The sequence below is a fragment of the Mus musculus genome, chromosome 2 (genome assembly GCF_000001635.26).
Source record: "Mus musculus strain C57BL/6J chromosome 2, GRCm38.p6 C57BL/6J".
Classification (NCBI taxonomy): Eukaryota; Metazoa; Chordata; class Mammalia; order Rodentia; family Muridae; genus Mus; species Mus musculus.
Genome location: NC_000068.7, coordinates 132,509,384 through 132,524,057, shown reverse-complemented (window position 1 = coordinate 132,524,057; position 14,674 = coordinate 132,509,384). Strand labels below are relative to the sequence as shown.

The following is a 14,674-nucleotide window of genomic DNA, read 5'->3' as shown; positions in this document are numbered from 1 at the left end:
CTGAAGCTGTTTAGTCTCTTTAGCAGCATAAGTCAGGGTTCTCTTAGAGGAATAAAATTAATGGGATGAGAGAGAGAGAGAGGGAGAGAGAAAGAGAGGGAGAGAGGGAGAGAGAGAGGGAGGGAAAGAGGGAGGGAGGGAGGGAGGGAGGGAAAGAGAGGGAGAGAGAGAGAGGGAGGGAGGGAGAAAGGAGAGAATTTATTAAAGCTGGGTACGGTGGCAGCTCACACTTTTGGTCCCAGCACTCGGGAAGCAGAGGCAGGAGGATTTCTGGTACTTCAGGGCCAGCCTGGTTGGTATATGGAGTTCCAGGACAGCTAGAGCAACATAACAGATCCTGCCTAAAAGGAAAGAAAAAGGAAATGTCAGCTTTATTTTTTTTTAAGATTTATTTATTTTATGTATGTGAGTACACTGTGGCTGTACAGCTCACAACATGTGGTTGTTGGGGATTGAATTTTAGGACCTCTGCTCACTCTGGTCAACCCCGCTCACTCAGTAGCTGCTCGCTCCGGCCCAAAGATTTATTTTTATTATTATACATAAGTACACCGTACCTGACTTCAGACGCACCAGAAAAGGGCGTCAGGTCTCATTACGGGTGGTTGTGAGCCACCATGTGGTTGCTGGGAATTGAACTCAGGACCTTCGGAGAAGCAGTCAGTGCTCTTACCCTCTGAGTCATCTCACCAGCCCAACATGTCAGCTTTAAAATGACAGCAGCGGTTACATCACACTTGAGGTGCTTTAGCTAGGAGCTCGGTCCTTTAGCTAGGAGTCTCAGGTAACCAACCCCACAACAACTGCCTCTCCTGTCTCTCACCGGAGGATCTTAGTTAATTCACAAGGCCTCAGTCACCCAACTCAGTGCCGAAAGGTTCTGAGAGAGCCACTGGTCTCTGGTCAACGATAAAAGCTTGGAAATCTCAGTTCTTAGAAACGATTCTCCGCCATCAGGGACCCTGCGTGGGTTTGACCTAGGCCGCCTGCATATATGCTGGCTACGTAGCTTGGTCTCCTTGTGGGACTCAGAGTGGGAGCAGAGGCTGTCTCTGAGTCTTTCGCCTGCTTTTGGAACTCTTTTCCTCCTACCTGGTTGTCTCAGCCTTAATAAGGGGAGGTGCCTAGTCTTATTGTATCTTGATATGTCACACTTCGTTGATATTCCTTCGAGGCCTGCCTTTTTCTGAAGGGAATTTGTTTCCTAAAGGGAGGAGTGAATCTGGGGGAGAGGGGAAGTTGGGGATATGGGCTGGGAAGAGAGAAGGGAGAGAAAACGGAGGTCAGATGTAAGAAAGAAAGAGAGAAAGGGAGGGAGGGAGGGAGGGAGGGAGGAAGTGAGAACACAAAAGGGCTAATCAGCTCTTCAGGAAGAGAAAGGACAGAGTAAGCAAAAGACAAGATGGTCCCTCTGCCATGCCCTTTCTACCCAGGCTGTTACCAGAGGTGCTGCCCACAAGCCTGGTAGGTGCTGCAGAATATTTGATCACATTGTGAACCCCAAGATTGTGAACTGGAAAAACCTTATTATGGTGTGGCTCAGCAGGATCTAGTGCCCTCTTCTGGAATCTTCAGGCTCCATAGACACTCATGAAGACATTAGCACATACACATAAAATAATAAAAAAATTAAAACAAACAAACAAAAAAGGTCTCAGGATGGTTCTTCAGCTATGGCTTTCTGCTCAGACAACTCTAATTTGTAGCAAGTTAACATTAAAACCAACCACAGTGTTCTCCATCAGGAAAAGGCAAGTTAAGTATAATTTGAAACTGGCTCATTCCAGACAGAGTGGCTGTTATGAAGAAGTAACACATGGGTGAGGCTGGGGGGAGATGGGAACAGTTATTGTTTATTGTTGGCCACAGATTGGCAATAACTATGAAATCAGCGTGGCGGTTTCTCATAAAAAGTTAAAAATAGAATTGCTGTATGGCCCAGCTATGCCACTTCTAGCTACATACCCCAAAGACTCTGTATCTCACAGAGATATTTGCATACAACATGTTCATTGCCATTTTATTGACAAGAACGAGGTAAGGGAGCCAGCCTACACATCCATCAACTGATGAGTGAAAAATTAAATTGTCATACATTTACACAATGAAATGTTATTCAACCACAAAGAACAATGAAATTAAGAAAATTGCAGGAGCCAGGGCATGGTGGCACACACCTTTAATCCCAGCACTTAGGAGACAGAGGCAGGCAGATCTCTGTGAGTGTGAGAACAGCCTGATCTATGGAGGAAGTTCCAGGACAGCCAGGGCTACACAGAGAAACCCTGTGGGGGTGGGGAGCTAAAAGAATTGCAGCAAAATGGACAGAACTGAAAATATTAAACCGAGGTAACCAAGGTGCAGAAAAAATGTCTCACAAGTAGACGGTAACTTTGAATTATTAATAGTTAATAATTTAACTTATTAAATTCACAAAGAACATTGTGTGCAATGTTCATGGTGTGCCATGAGTGTAGTATGTAAATACCTCTGTAGCAGGATACCAAGTCTTTGGGATATATAGCTAAGAAGTGATATAGCTGGGCCGCACGGCAATTAATTTAAGTTGGAGTGCTTGTAGAGGCCAGGAAGCTACAAAGGGGTCATTAGAGGAAGAGGAAGAAAAAAAGACAGTAAGTGAGAGAACACATGTGATACCAAAGGGATGGAGATGAATATGGGACCGGTAGTGAAAAGGTTTTCATGGAAATGGAGATGGGATGGTAAGGAAGGGGTAGGGGTTAGCCAAAACCACACTTGTATGTACCATATGGAAAGAAACCTACTGCATTGTCATCTTAAAGGTTAAATGGGAGATGCCCTGCATGGTGGATAGGGCTCCCTGGGAAGCTATCAGTTATTAAACAAAAATTCCCATTCCTGGAACGGGATACCTCCGTAAAAGCTGTTAGTCAGAGAGGCCCCAGAGGTTACAGAAACCACACAGGCGGTTGCCTTTGCTCTTGGTCCTTCAGCAGAACTATATGGCAAGGCCCTACCACCGAAGACCCCACACTTCAGTTGTGGGCCTGGAGAAATAAAGCTGGGACAGATCTGGAATATTCTTTCCCGTGGGTTACTTTTCATAGTGCTGGAAGGTGCTATGCAGGCTGATGAGAGAGAAAACACAACGGTTTTAGCCAGATGGGAACTCTGTGCTACAAAAATGACCTTCCAGGCAGGTGTGCCTACTGGGCAGCACTGGTACGACTGCTGGGTAGGGAGGAGGAGGGCAGGAGGGAAACAACTGTTTTCTGATTAGATTTTAGGTCTTTATCCTAGGAGGGAACTCATGCCTAGTACCGTAAATGTGGCAGAGAGCTCATGGGTTGGGTGACAACAGGCCCTGGGGCAGCCAACTGCTTTTGCTAAATGCACAAGCTGCTTTCTAAATAGGTTTTATGTCACTGTCAGTCTTGGTCAGAGAAGGGTCTTTTTTCTTTCATTACCGGTTAAAGTGGTGGTGGTGCAAGTTAACAGAGAACGTAGATCGGTACTGCGACCCTGACTTGGTTGGGGTCACGCACCTTTCCCCCCTTGAACTTGGAAGCAGAGTTTCTTTACCATCACGTCACGTACTGTGCACACACTGTTTTCTGTTTTGTTTTAGACAGGGTCTCACTATGTAGCCTTGGCTGGCCTAGTACTCACTATGTAGACCAGACGGCCCTCCTCGAAATAATAGATATTCTCCTGCCTCTGCAGGCATTAAAGGTGTGTCCTGCTAGGCATAGTCCATGTTGCTCGTCTTTGTCAACTTCACACAAACTAGAGACACCTGAAAAGAAACAACAGTTAGAAGTTGCCTCCGTCAGACTAGCCCACGGGCATACCTGGTGGGACATTTTCTTGGTGACTGGTATAGGAGGGCTCAGCCCAATTTAGGAATGTGGTCCTGGCTTGCATAAGAGAGGTGAGAAAGCTATAGGGATTGTGTTGGTTTGGATCAGAACGGCCCCCATTAAGGCTCATATATTCGAATAACTTAGTCTTAGGGGAGTAGTAATACTTGAGAAGGCCAAGGAAGTGTGGCCTTGTTGGAGGAAGTGTGTCACAGGGGGGGTGGGGGGGAGCCAGACCTAGTGGCTCAACTGTTACCTGTTGTAACTGGCTGCCTGCAGATCCAGCTGTAGAACTCTCAGCTACTTCTCTAGCGTTATTTCTGCCTCTATCGTGCCAGCGTGCCAGAGTGCCACCCTGCTCCCTGTCATGATGATTATGGACTAAACCTCTGAAACTGGAAGCCAGCACCAGAGAAATGCTTTCTTTTGTAAGAGTTGCCGTGATAATGGTGTCTCTCCACAGCAATAGAACACTGAGGAAGACAGGGGAGCAACCTGGAAGCAGCTCTCCTCCACAGCTTCTCCCTGCAGGTCCTGCCTTGACTTCTCTTGGTGAGGAACCTGGGTGTAGTTAGATGAGATACCACCCCGCCCCCCGCCCCTATTTTTCTTCACATTGCTTCTGGTTTTAGTGTTTACAAGGGCAACAGAAAATAAACTAGTGCCCACATTCCTCTTCAGACAACGCATCTGGTTCTTCTAGGAACCCCTTGGCTTCCTCTCAGCCCCGAGCGACACAGATTCTCATTTTTGAACAGTGGTGCGAGCTTCCCCACCCCAGTTACAATCAGATTCATAGTTTCCATTCAAGCATATTCCCAATGCACCGGCCATGAAGAACAGGAAGGCCGATCTGGCCTGAGCTAGTTTTAGGTATATGAGCATTGAGGTAAAGCTGTATCTTCAGGAAACCTTACTCCTATACAGAATCGGATGCGCATTTGATTAAGACCAGGTGCATCATGGGGAGAGACATACAGCCAACTTTGAGAACTACCATAACTGCACCCCTTAGTCACCAGCTGCTCCTTCTCTTGAACCCCATAAAAGCAACTTCCAGCAACAATTGTGGCCCTTGAGTATCCTCACTCGTGCGGTCGTTGTCGAGTTTGCCAGGGAACCCTTCTGTATCTTCGTGATCACTGCTTCAAATGAGTCTTCTTGCTTCTGTGCAGATCTGTGGGTTTGCAGTTCTCTGGGTAAGACGCCAAGACCCTGGAAACACCCGATAACACTGAGGATAAGTGACCGTCGAGGGCTGCGCTTAAATGGGGGCATCCATATCACCTGCATCCAAGGCTCAGGGGGACACTGTGAAGGGAAGGTCGAGATGACTTCAGAGCCGGAGGATGGGGAGGCTGCCACAAAACGGTGTCTCCTAGTCAAGACATGGCTGCACACACCTGTGAAGTCACCGAAGCTGTTATCGTTTGTCCAAGACAGGGCTCATCAACACTTCATCCCTGACGAGAGAGGGACTCACGAGGCCCGGCCCACTCCCAAGGCATTGTTAGCAGAAATGGGTTGCAGGGGAGACGTGTGTCTCCTCCGTGCTGCAGCCTCTGATAAGCACGTCATCTCTGTTCCAGTAAACAATCCCACCCCGCCCCCATGCTCATGCAAGAAACCAGAATTAAACTTAGTGGGTCATGGGGGTGGGGGTGGGGGAACACCACACTCTGCCTTTTGTGCCTGTGAGTTTAGAGCTTTTGAGCTTATGACCTTCCCAGCAAGAATCAATAAAGTAGGGGATGCCCAGGCAGGGCAGACTCTGGAAGGACAGGATGGGAGGGAAGGTTGCAGTCTCTGTTCTCCTTTCTGGCTCAGTGTTGGGTCGTGGTTCACCTCCTCTCTGGCATTGAAAGCAGCTCCCATCCTGACATCTTCTAATATAACCCCAGGCGGAACAGAATGAGCAAACAGGCAGGCCTGAGGAGCATGGGGTAAGAGGGAGGGTGACTGCAGGGTGGGGGCTAGGAGAGAGCACGCTGCTGCTTCTGGAGCAATGGTCCCCGACCTGTGAGCTGCAACCCCCTTGGGAGTGGTGGGGAAACCCCCTTTCACAGATATCCTGCATATCAGATATGTACATTATGATTCATAATAGTTGCAACGAAAATAATTTAATATTTGGGGGTCACCACAGCATGAACTGTGTCAAAGGGTCATAGCATTAGGAAGGTTGAAGGCCGTTGCTGTAGAGGTCTGGCTGAGGCTCCTGCGTCATTGGGGGCTGTGTGACAGACCACAGCAGACCTGGCTGCCCAGGGCGTGGTAATGCAGGAGGGCTGGGGGTGGGGGTGGGGGTCGGTAGACCCGGATCCGCCTTCTACCAGTCTGCAGACAGAAGCCAATTCTTAGTGAGGAGGACAGAACAATAACTGAGGCCACAGGCCCAGGACTCCCTGGGGACATCCAAGGCTCCCGTGCTGGCTGTTAGAGGAGCTGGGTGCCAACCCATGGCATTTTGGATTTCCATGTAGTTGGGTCTACAATTGACATGAAAACCCATTTCTCATTAGAGCCCCCTCCCTGCCTGCTCAAGCCCATCTTTTGCTCTCTTCTATTCTGTGTGGAGGAGCTCTCTCTGAGTGCCTGCCTGCATGTATGCATACAAACCACACTCATGCCTGGTGCCCTCAGAGGCCAGAAGGCCACATTGGAACTGGAGTTACGGATGGTTGTTAGCCAGCCTGTGAGTGGTGGGATTGAACCTGGGTCTGGAAGAGCAGCTAGGTCCTTAATCATGGATCCCTCTCTCCAACCGTTGTCGTTTTGAAATTGCTTTGTGGAGAGCCCTTTGGGGTGCTGGCATTGGCCAAGGACAAGGAAATGCTCTGGCAGGAATCTGACACTGGCCATGACAAGGACGTAAGCTCAGGCAGGAATCTGACTGGGCTGTAATAGAGAAGTAGGCTTCAGGCAAGATTTGGGGCTTGGACAACGAAGTGGGCTCAAGTATTTTGGTTGTTCTGACAAGCCCTTTTAAACAACTGTCACAGGACTATTCATGGGACTTCACTTACTGCCTTGCTAGTTCCTTATTGTACTGCTCGCCCTGAATACTTGCAGGTAATTTAAATGGTACAAAAAAGCGGATTGGGAAAGTTAAATTTGCCTTTTAATTGTCTTGGAATTGTCTACTTTTTTCTTTTCAATCCTCACTCCTGAGCTGGAGAACCTGTTGACTGACTGAGCGGGCTTGGTCATTGCTTCTTGCTAGGTTGCTCTGGCTGGCCTGGAACTCACAGAGAGCCCCTCTCTCTGCCTCCCAAATAATGAGACTACAGCCATGTGCCACCATGGCCAGATTTCGTGGGGTTTTGTTGTCGTTGTTGTTGTGGTGGTGGTGGTGGTGGTGGTTTTCCAGGCTGCCTCCTTATGTAGTTGAGCTGGCCAGGACCTTGCTACAGTTCTCTGGTCATATCCTCTAAATGCTGAGATTACAGATATGTGCAGCCATGCCTGGTTTTGAATTTTTTATGAATTGCTGGTCATAATTGTCATTGATTCCATTTTAAGGGATATTCTCAATAGGTAGCTAAATAATCGTACTAGTTGCAAAAACATATTTCCAGTGAAGAGGTGTTATTCCATTTTAGAAGAGCGGGGAGCGATAAAATTTTAGTCGTGAGCGCCACCTAGTGGACACCATGTGCACCAGGTCACTGCAGCACTGTAATCTGTTTACCAGTGTACCTCAGCTTTTGCACGGATTTCCAGCAAGACTTCTGTTTACCGCTGTGAACAGACACCATGACGAAGGCAACTCTCATAAGGACAAAATTTAATTAGGGCTGGCTTACAGGTTTGGAAGTTCAGTCCATTATCATCAAGGCGGAGCATAGCAGCGCCCAGACAGGCATGGTGCAGAAGGAGCTGAGAGTTCTCCATCTTCATCTGAAGGCCGCTAGCCGAATACTGGCTCCCAGGCAACTAGGGGAAGGGTCTCAAAGCTCACTTCCACAGTGACACACTTCCTCCAACAAGGCCACACTTCCTAATAGTGCCATTCCCTGGGCCAAGCATATTTAAACCCGCAGAGCTTCTAACACTTCTAATCTTTAGTCTACCCATCCAGGTAGCTGCAGCAGTGTGGTGAGGTATGCCAGCCATTAAATCCTGTCCAACAGCAGGCCAAATTCTTCAGAAACCAAAGGAAGCAATGAGAGTTAGCAGCTGATAAAGTGAAGATAAAGTGACTGATAAAGTGAAGAATTAAAACCCCACAATCCCTCGTCGTTTAAATCCTTGCACCCGGCTCAGAAGTGTCGAATGCGCGTTTAGAGAGTTATTGCAGAAGCGGGCGTCAACTTCAAGTTAGGATTTTCCCAGCCTCAGAGCGTCCCATCTCTTCCCCCACGGAAAGGGGCTTTGCTGAACCTGTGATGCATCTGCCCTCTAAGTGCTCTTAATAGTCTCCCGAGGGACATCTGGGTGCTTTCCACATTGGCCTGGTGAGAAGGGCTACTGGAGACACGCATGCGTGCTGTGCATAAATCCTCAAGACTCTAGTTATGGGTCCTACCATTATTGTGCATTATTTTTTTGGTTTATTTATCCTTATATTCACACTCTAATGAATTTTTAAACTGGAAATATTTTTTCTCACATATCTTGATCATGGTTTTCCTTCTCTCTACTCCCCCAGCTCCTCCCCCTCCCTTCCCGTTCGAATCCACTACCTTTCTGTCTCTCATTAGAAAACAAACGGACTTCTAAGGGATCATAATAAAGTAAGGTAAAAACAAAACCACATTAATTGGACAAAACAAACAGAAGGAAGAGCCCAAGAGGAGGCACAAGAACAGAGACTCGCTTGCTTGCATGCTCGGGTATGGCACAAAGCACGAAACCGGAAGCCATAATATACGAGCTCCGCCCTGGCACAAAACCGGGCAGGCCCTGCGCAAGCCATGCCGCCTGGGTCTCTGTGAGTTCACGTGAGCTTTGGTCATGTTGATTTAGAGGGCTTCGTCTTCCTGGTGTCCTCCAGCCCTCTGTCTCTAACACTCTTTCTGCCTCCCCTTCCACAGGGATCCCTGAGCCGTGCAGGGAGGGATTTGATGGAGGCAGCACACTGAGGTCGGGGTGTCCCAAGGTCCCTCGCTCTCTGCATAGTGTCTGGTTGTGGGTCTCCGTTTGCATCTGCTGCTGGAGGCGACTCCTCTGATGATGGTGGACAAGGCTTCCCTGGCTGGAGTCACATGTTTAATTTTTTAAAGAAGCCACCAAAACTTTCCACATCGCTACCGTTTTACTCTTCCACTAGCATCGCGATTTGTTGCCCCTCAGCTTGCTAGAACTTTCTACGGCCACTGTTTCTTCCTTCAGCTATGCTCATAGATGGAGAAGATGACAAGGGCAGCAGGGCAAAGGGTAGATGTGCTGAGTAGAGACGGATGTGAGAACAGAGCCACTGGCTTGGGTGATGTTGGCAAAGAAAAATGAGTCGCTTGAAACGTGCCCTGAGCCAGGACATTAGGGCAGCAGCAATTGGGAGCACAGAACACTCAGATCCAAACAGCTTCAGTTAGTGACAAAAGGTGGAGATGCTACTGAGGGAGACTATATACTCCTGTATCCAAGTCGCCGAGCTCCAAGACCAGCTGTACTCGGGCCCCATGTGCTGTGAGGCTGTGCTGGCACAGAGCCCCACAGCACACAAAAACTCATGCTTCCTGCAGAAGGAGACCAGGGAAGCAGCTCCGGCTATTGGGTATTTTTATTTCTTGTCACACATGCAGATCTGCATGGGTTGAACAGCCAAATAATTTCAGATAGAAGCCACCGTGTGAAGGGTGCCCTGACTGACCCCACCCCCCACCCCGTTCTGGGCTGTGTCCCAGTGACATTGCTGCCCACAAATATATGCAGGCCGAGTGGAGGAGGTGGCCTCAGGAGCCCCTGGCTGGTTTACAGGTAGGTAGCCGGCCATGACCCAGCCTGAGTGACCAGTGACTGTAGAGTCAGAGACTGCTTGTCACCTAACCAGCCCTTTAAGTTGGTCTGGTGGCAACATGCATCAATCCTCATGGTTTACCTCTCCTGCTCCTGAGGGGGAGGGCATGGGGGCGGGGAAGAAGCAGCCACACCTCCTCATCCATCTGCACCAGAGGCTCTCAGAAGACCAAGTTCTCTCAGAGATCTGTCCTCCACCCCCTCACACCTGCCATGTCGCCGGCTCTACCAACTCCTTGCCAAAGTACCCTGCTGTCTTCCTTCCGTTCTGTGAGGACACAGATCTCAGGATGGTTGGACTGTAGGGTTTTTTTATTTTTTGTTTTTTTTTTTTGTTTTTGTTTTTTTTTCCAGCAATCTGGGTCATGTTGTCCCTCTCCAGGGGAGGCTTTTCTGGTGGCTTCCCAGCAGGCCTTGCTTGGCATAGTTTCTCCTTCTGGGCTTCTCTCTGTACAGTCCCCGGGGCTCATTCTCGCTGTCTTAGCTCTTAGCGGGGTTTTGTTTAAATCTGTTTTTAGCATGAAGGGATCTGGAGGAAGGGAGAAGAGCTATAGCCCAGGCTCTCATGATACCTAAAATCGAGGTATCAAACATTGTTTTCTGTACCTGAAAGAACACATAAATTGTGCAAATGATGCAAGGGACAGCTGGGCTAGGCTGGGCACTATGACAGCGCTGTGACAGTGCCCAGCCCAGCTGTACACACCTCCTCATACAGACCCCACGGCTATTTCTTCCAGTCTTTTTCCGCCCCTGCCATCCCCAGCAATCCTATCTGGCGAATTCCCATTCTCCATCCTTTCCCTTCTTCATATGTTGCCTATAGTTTTTGTTTGTTTTGTTTTGTTTGTTTGTTTGTTTTGCCTTGGTGCAGGCAATTTTGTGCATCTTTTAAGGGGTGTGGCCCTCCAGCCCTTATCAGGGACTTTGCTACATCGAAACATGTAGTTGTTTTTGGTTTGCACATCTCTACTGCTACAAAGGCGTTGGTCTCTCACACTGTTCCTACCATAGTTTGTCTCTCCTGCTAACGCACACTTTGCCGTTTCTTTTCCCCATGAATGCACAGTTTGCCGTTTATGTCTCCCGTTAACGTACAGCTGGGTTCCATTCAGCTTTGCTGCGCTGAGGACGATTCCCCCTTCCCCTCGGGTTCCCATGTCAAGATGTCTGGCTATGAAATTGCAGCCTCCACTTCACTGGTAAAGGCCAAAGTGACCCCACCAGTTTATGTCCTCCATCCCATCCCTGAAGTGCCTGTGAGTTATCCACGTCTAAGCAAGTGCTTTAGAATGGCTGCCCACGGGGGATGTAAGCCATGCACAAGGAATCCCCTCTCCTCTCCCTTCAGAGCCGTGGAAGCAGTTTTCACTGGCTTGGTGCTGTTTGCTCATCTTCAAGTGAGTCCCGGGAGGGAGGGGCTCTCCTGGAGACGCTCCCACTGAACGGACCCAGAGGTGCTCCAGGCTGTGAGGGCTTGGAAGGTTCTTGCTCCGTGGAGCCCCTCCACAACACTCAGGATCTAAAGCGACAGGAGCTTGGTCTCTGGAACTCGACCACGTGAGAGGGACTTCCTGACTCTGAAGACTGGGCCCCCCCGCCCCCCCCCCCCCCCACACACACACGGAGAGAAGATGAGCCTTTAAGCCCAGGGCGCAGCTGCTGCTCAGCCTGGTGTCAAAAGATAAAGACGCAAACAGGAAACCACAGGCCAACGCATCTTACTAATACAGATTCAAAACTCTTCAACAAAGAGATAGCAGAGGGATCTTGCAGCAGCACAAGATTAAGATCCTCTTAACACTTGAGGTTCACCCTTGGAACCTAAGGCATCAAGATGTGAAGGGCTAGACTCAGGGACAGGCTACCTCAAAAACAAGACCGATGCAGAAAATTAATAAGGCACATCTTAATGAGATAAATGTTTAAAAAACACATGGCCATCCCAATAGACACAGAAAAAGTATGGGGTACATAAATCTAGTGCCTCTTCATAAGGAAAACAGTTGTTGAGGGAGGACCAAAAAGAGAACACACCTCCTGCCGATAGAGGACACCCATGAAAGCCCACAGATGAACAGGAAGACGAGGATACCACCTTCGAGAGATATTTCTATTCAACAGTGAGTTGGACGTTCTAGGAAGAAAGTTGGCAAGAAGAAGAAACAAAAGGATTCCAACTGAAAAAGAGGAAATAAAACTACAGTTATTGACAGGACACTTCATCTTATGCCTAGAAAATTATGAAAATGTCACTAAAAACGATGGCTTGTCAAGACTGTAGAATGTAAATTCAATATATAAAAATAACCATTCCTCTATACTATCAACAAAAGCAATTTAAGAAAATGGTTCTATTTTTTTAAATAGCAATCACAGAAAGCAAAATATGTAGGAATACATTTTTTAAAAGTATAAAATTTATATTCTGCAAAAAATACAAAGCAGCATTCAAATAAAGAAATTTCAAGTAAGTGAAAAGACAGCCTTTGTTCATGGGTCAAAAGACAGAGCAGGGATGACTTCCCCACAGTGCTGTCATGAACAGGGCTGCTCCCCCCCCTCCCCCCCCCCCCCCCCCCCGCCCTCCACCAGTGCTGTCATGAACAGGGCTGCTCCCCCCTCCCCCCCCCCCCGCCCTCCACCAGTGCTGTGGTGAACAGGGCTGACTTCCCCACACTGCGGTAATGGCTAGGTTGTTTGTTGTTGCCGTTTTGCATTTTCTTTGTATTTCCTAAGATTACATTTTTTTCCATATTTCTTCACATTCTAAGTTTTCCTCCCCCAACTCCCCCCAGGTTCTCCCTACTGTTCCACCTCCCTACTCCACACCCTTTGTCTCTTTAAAAAACAAAGAGCCCAAGAAACAAACAAAAAACCAAAAATTGAAACAAACAAAACACCAATAAAACAAACAGAAAAACAAAAACAACAAAAACCACCTCCAAAGCCCAAACCTAGCAAAATGAGTTAAAAGAAAAAGCTTCTCCGAAAACACCGTTGAGTTGGTTTTGTGTTGGCCAACTACGCTTGGCATGGGGCCCACCTGGGTGCACTCAGTGATGCTCCACTGGAGAAAACTAATTTTTCCTTTGCAAGTAGATATCAATTGCAGGTAGTTTCTTGGTTAGTGGTGGGAACCTGTGTCCACTTCTGCCACTCAGTACTGGCACCCTGTCTGGCTTGGACCTGTGTAGGCTCAGTTTGTACTGCCACAGTCTCTCTGAGTTCATAGGTGTGCAGTCCTGCTGTGTCTGAAAACCACTGTTTCTTGGTGTCCTCCGTCCTTTCTGGCTCTTATCTTTCTATCTTCTCTTCCACAAAGAACCCCGAGCCTTAAAGGAAGGGGTTTGATGAAGACATCCTATTTAGGCTTGGGCACTCCAGTCTCTCACTCCCTACACGTTGTCCAGTTTTGGGTCTCCATGTTAGGTTCTATCTACTGCAAGAAGCAGCTTCTATGAAGGTGGCTGAGTGAGGAGAGTGATCTGTGGTTGTAACAGGATGATATTAGGAGTCGTTTTGACTGCGATGTTCCTTTAACAGAAATACCAGAACCACGATCTATCCATCTCAGGTTCTTGGCCACTCTAGTAGTGTCAGACATGGGCTCCATCTTCTTGAGTGGGCTTTAAATCCAATCAGAGTGGCTGGTTAGCCTCACAATTAGTGGTTGGATAGTTTCCTGTTGCACTAAGACTATCTTTTAGGTAGGTCACTGTGTAGGTTTGTAGTTGGGTCAGTGGATATCATTCTCCTCTGACAATGTTCAAAGTACCAGTGCCACGAACCCTAGTCAGTAGAAAGTGAAGCCTCTACTTGGGGACCAGCTTGGCGTTTTTTGTGTTTGATGAGGTATGTGTTGTCTTCAGCAATACATCTCATGGTAAGTTTGTGAGGAGTAACTAACAGCCTTGACAATAGCTTGAGTTGTTTGGGAGGCTCTATGAGGTCCCCTTAGTCAACAACTCAACTACATGTAACCGATTCCTGACACTGGATATTTCACCTGGTGACATAAGATGTCTTGATGGAGCATTGTCTACCCCATTAATTATACAAAGTACAGTCGTCAAATCAATATAGGAGGCTGGGTTTGTAGCTCAGTTGGTAAAGTGATACTTAGCATATCTGAGGCCCTGGGTTTGACCCCAGCACCACCAAAAATGAATGTGATGGCACATGCCTCTAGCCTCAGGCCAGCTGCATACCTGGGGCAGCTTCAGCAGAGAGGGACCAAGCATCCCATGTTAGAGCTTCCCTGGAGATAAGCAGCCCCAGGGGACCAGCAGCAATGCTGCCTTTCAGAGAAGAGGAGAATGCTCAACCTGATTTAGGAGAACAGGAAGCTCATATAGAGCTTGAACGCCACCTGTGGGTGGTAGCATGGGCCACTGTTGGTCATTGATCACTCCTCCCCAAACTCAATTTTATGAGTCACAGTCATGTTCACAGCAGAGTTTCTGACTGCATCTTATATGAAATCAAGAGAAACCATCTTTTTGTGGGAGCCAACATATCTGTATGGCAGAAATATACTTCACACAAAACAGCTCCAAATGGCCTGGTTGTTTACCGTGGAACAACTGTAGCAAAGGACGAAACAAAAAGAAAGCTCGTGTGGATTTTGAGCCTTTCAAACCAATGAGTACATCACTGCGTGTAGCAGATGCCAGAGAGGCTCATGTGACCCAGCTTTCAGGGACAGCTCGTTGGCTTTGTGTAGTAGGTGGCAGTGCTGTTCTTTGCCACAATCCAAGGAAACACAAGGCAAGCCAAGCCCTGCATGAATTCTCTGACAGCCTGGAGGCGGAGGAAGCAGGAAGTGAAATTTAAGTTTCCTATTAGCTCACCCTTGAACACTAAACAGC

The 14,674-nt window shown here is 48.0% G+C and overlaps 1 long non-coding RNA gene across 1 annotated transcript in view; it reads right to left on the bottom strand.

Moving 5' to 3' along the window:
* The window catches only part of 1700026D11Rik (RIKEN cDNA 1700026D11 gene), a 33,330-nt gene continuing 18,656 nt past the window's right edge, over positions 1 to 14,674 (bottom strand). Inside the window, exons 2-4 of the long non-coding RNA NR_028286.1 lie at positions 11,841 to 11,983; positions 3,652 to 3,778; positions 1 to 341 (exon numbers count right to left, since the gene is read on the bottom strand). This is a non-coding gene — a long non-coding RNA (RIKEN cDNA 1700026D11 gene). The remainder of the gene's footprint in view (positions 342 to 3,651; positions 3,779 to 11,840; positions 11,984 to 14,674) is intronic.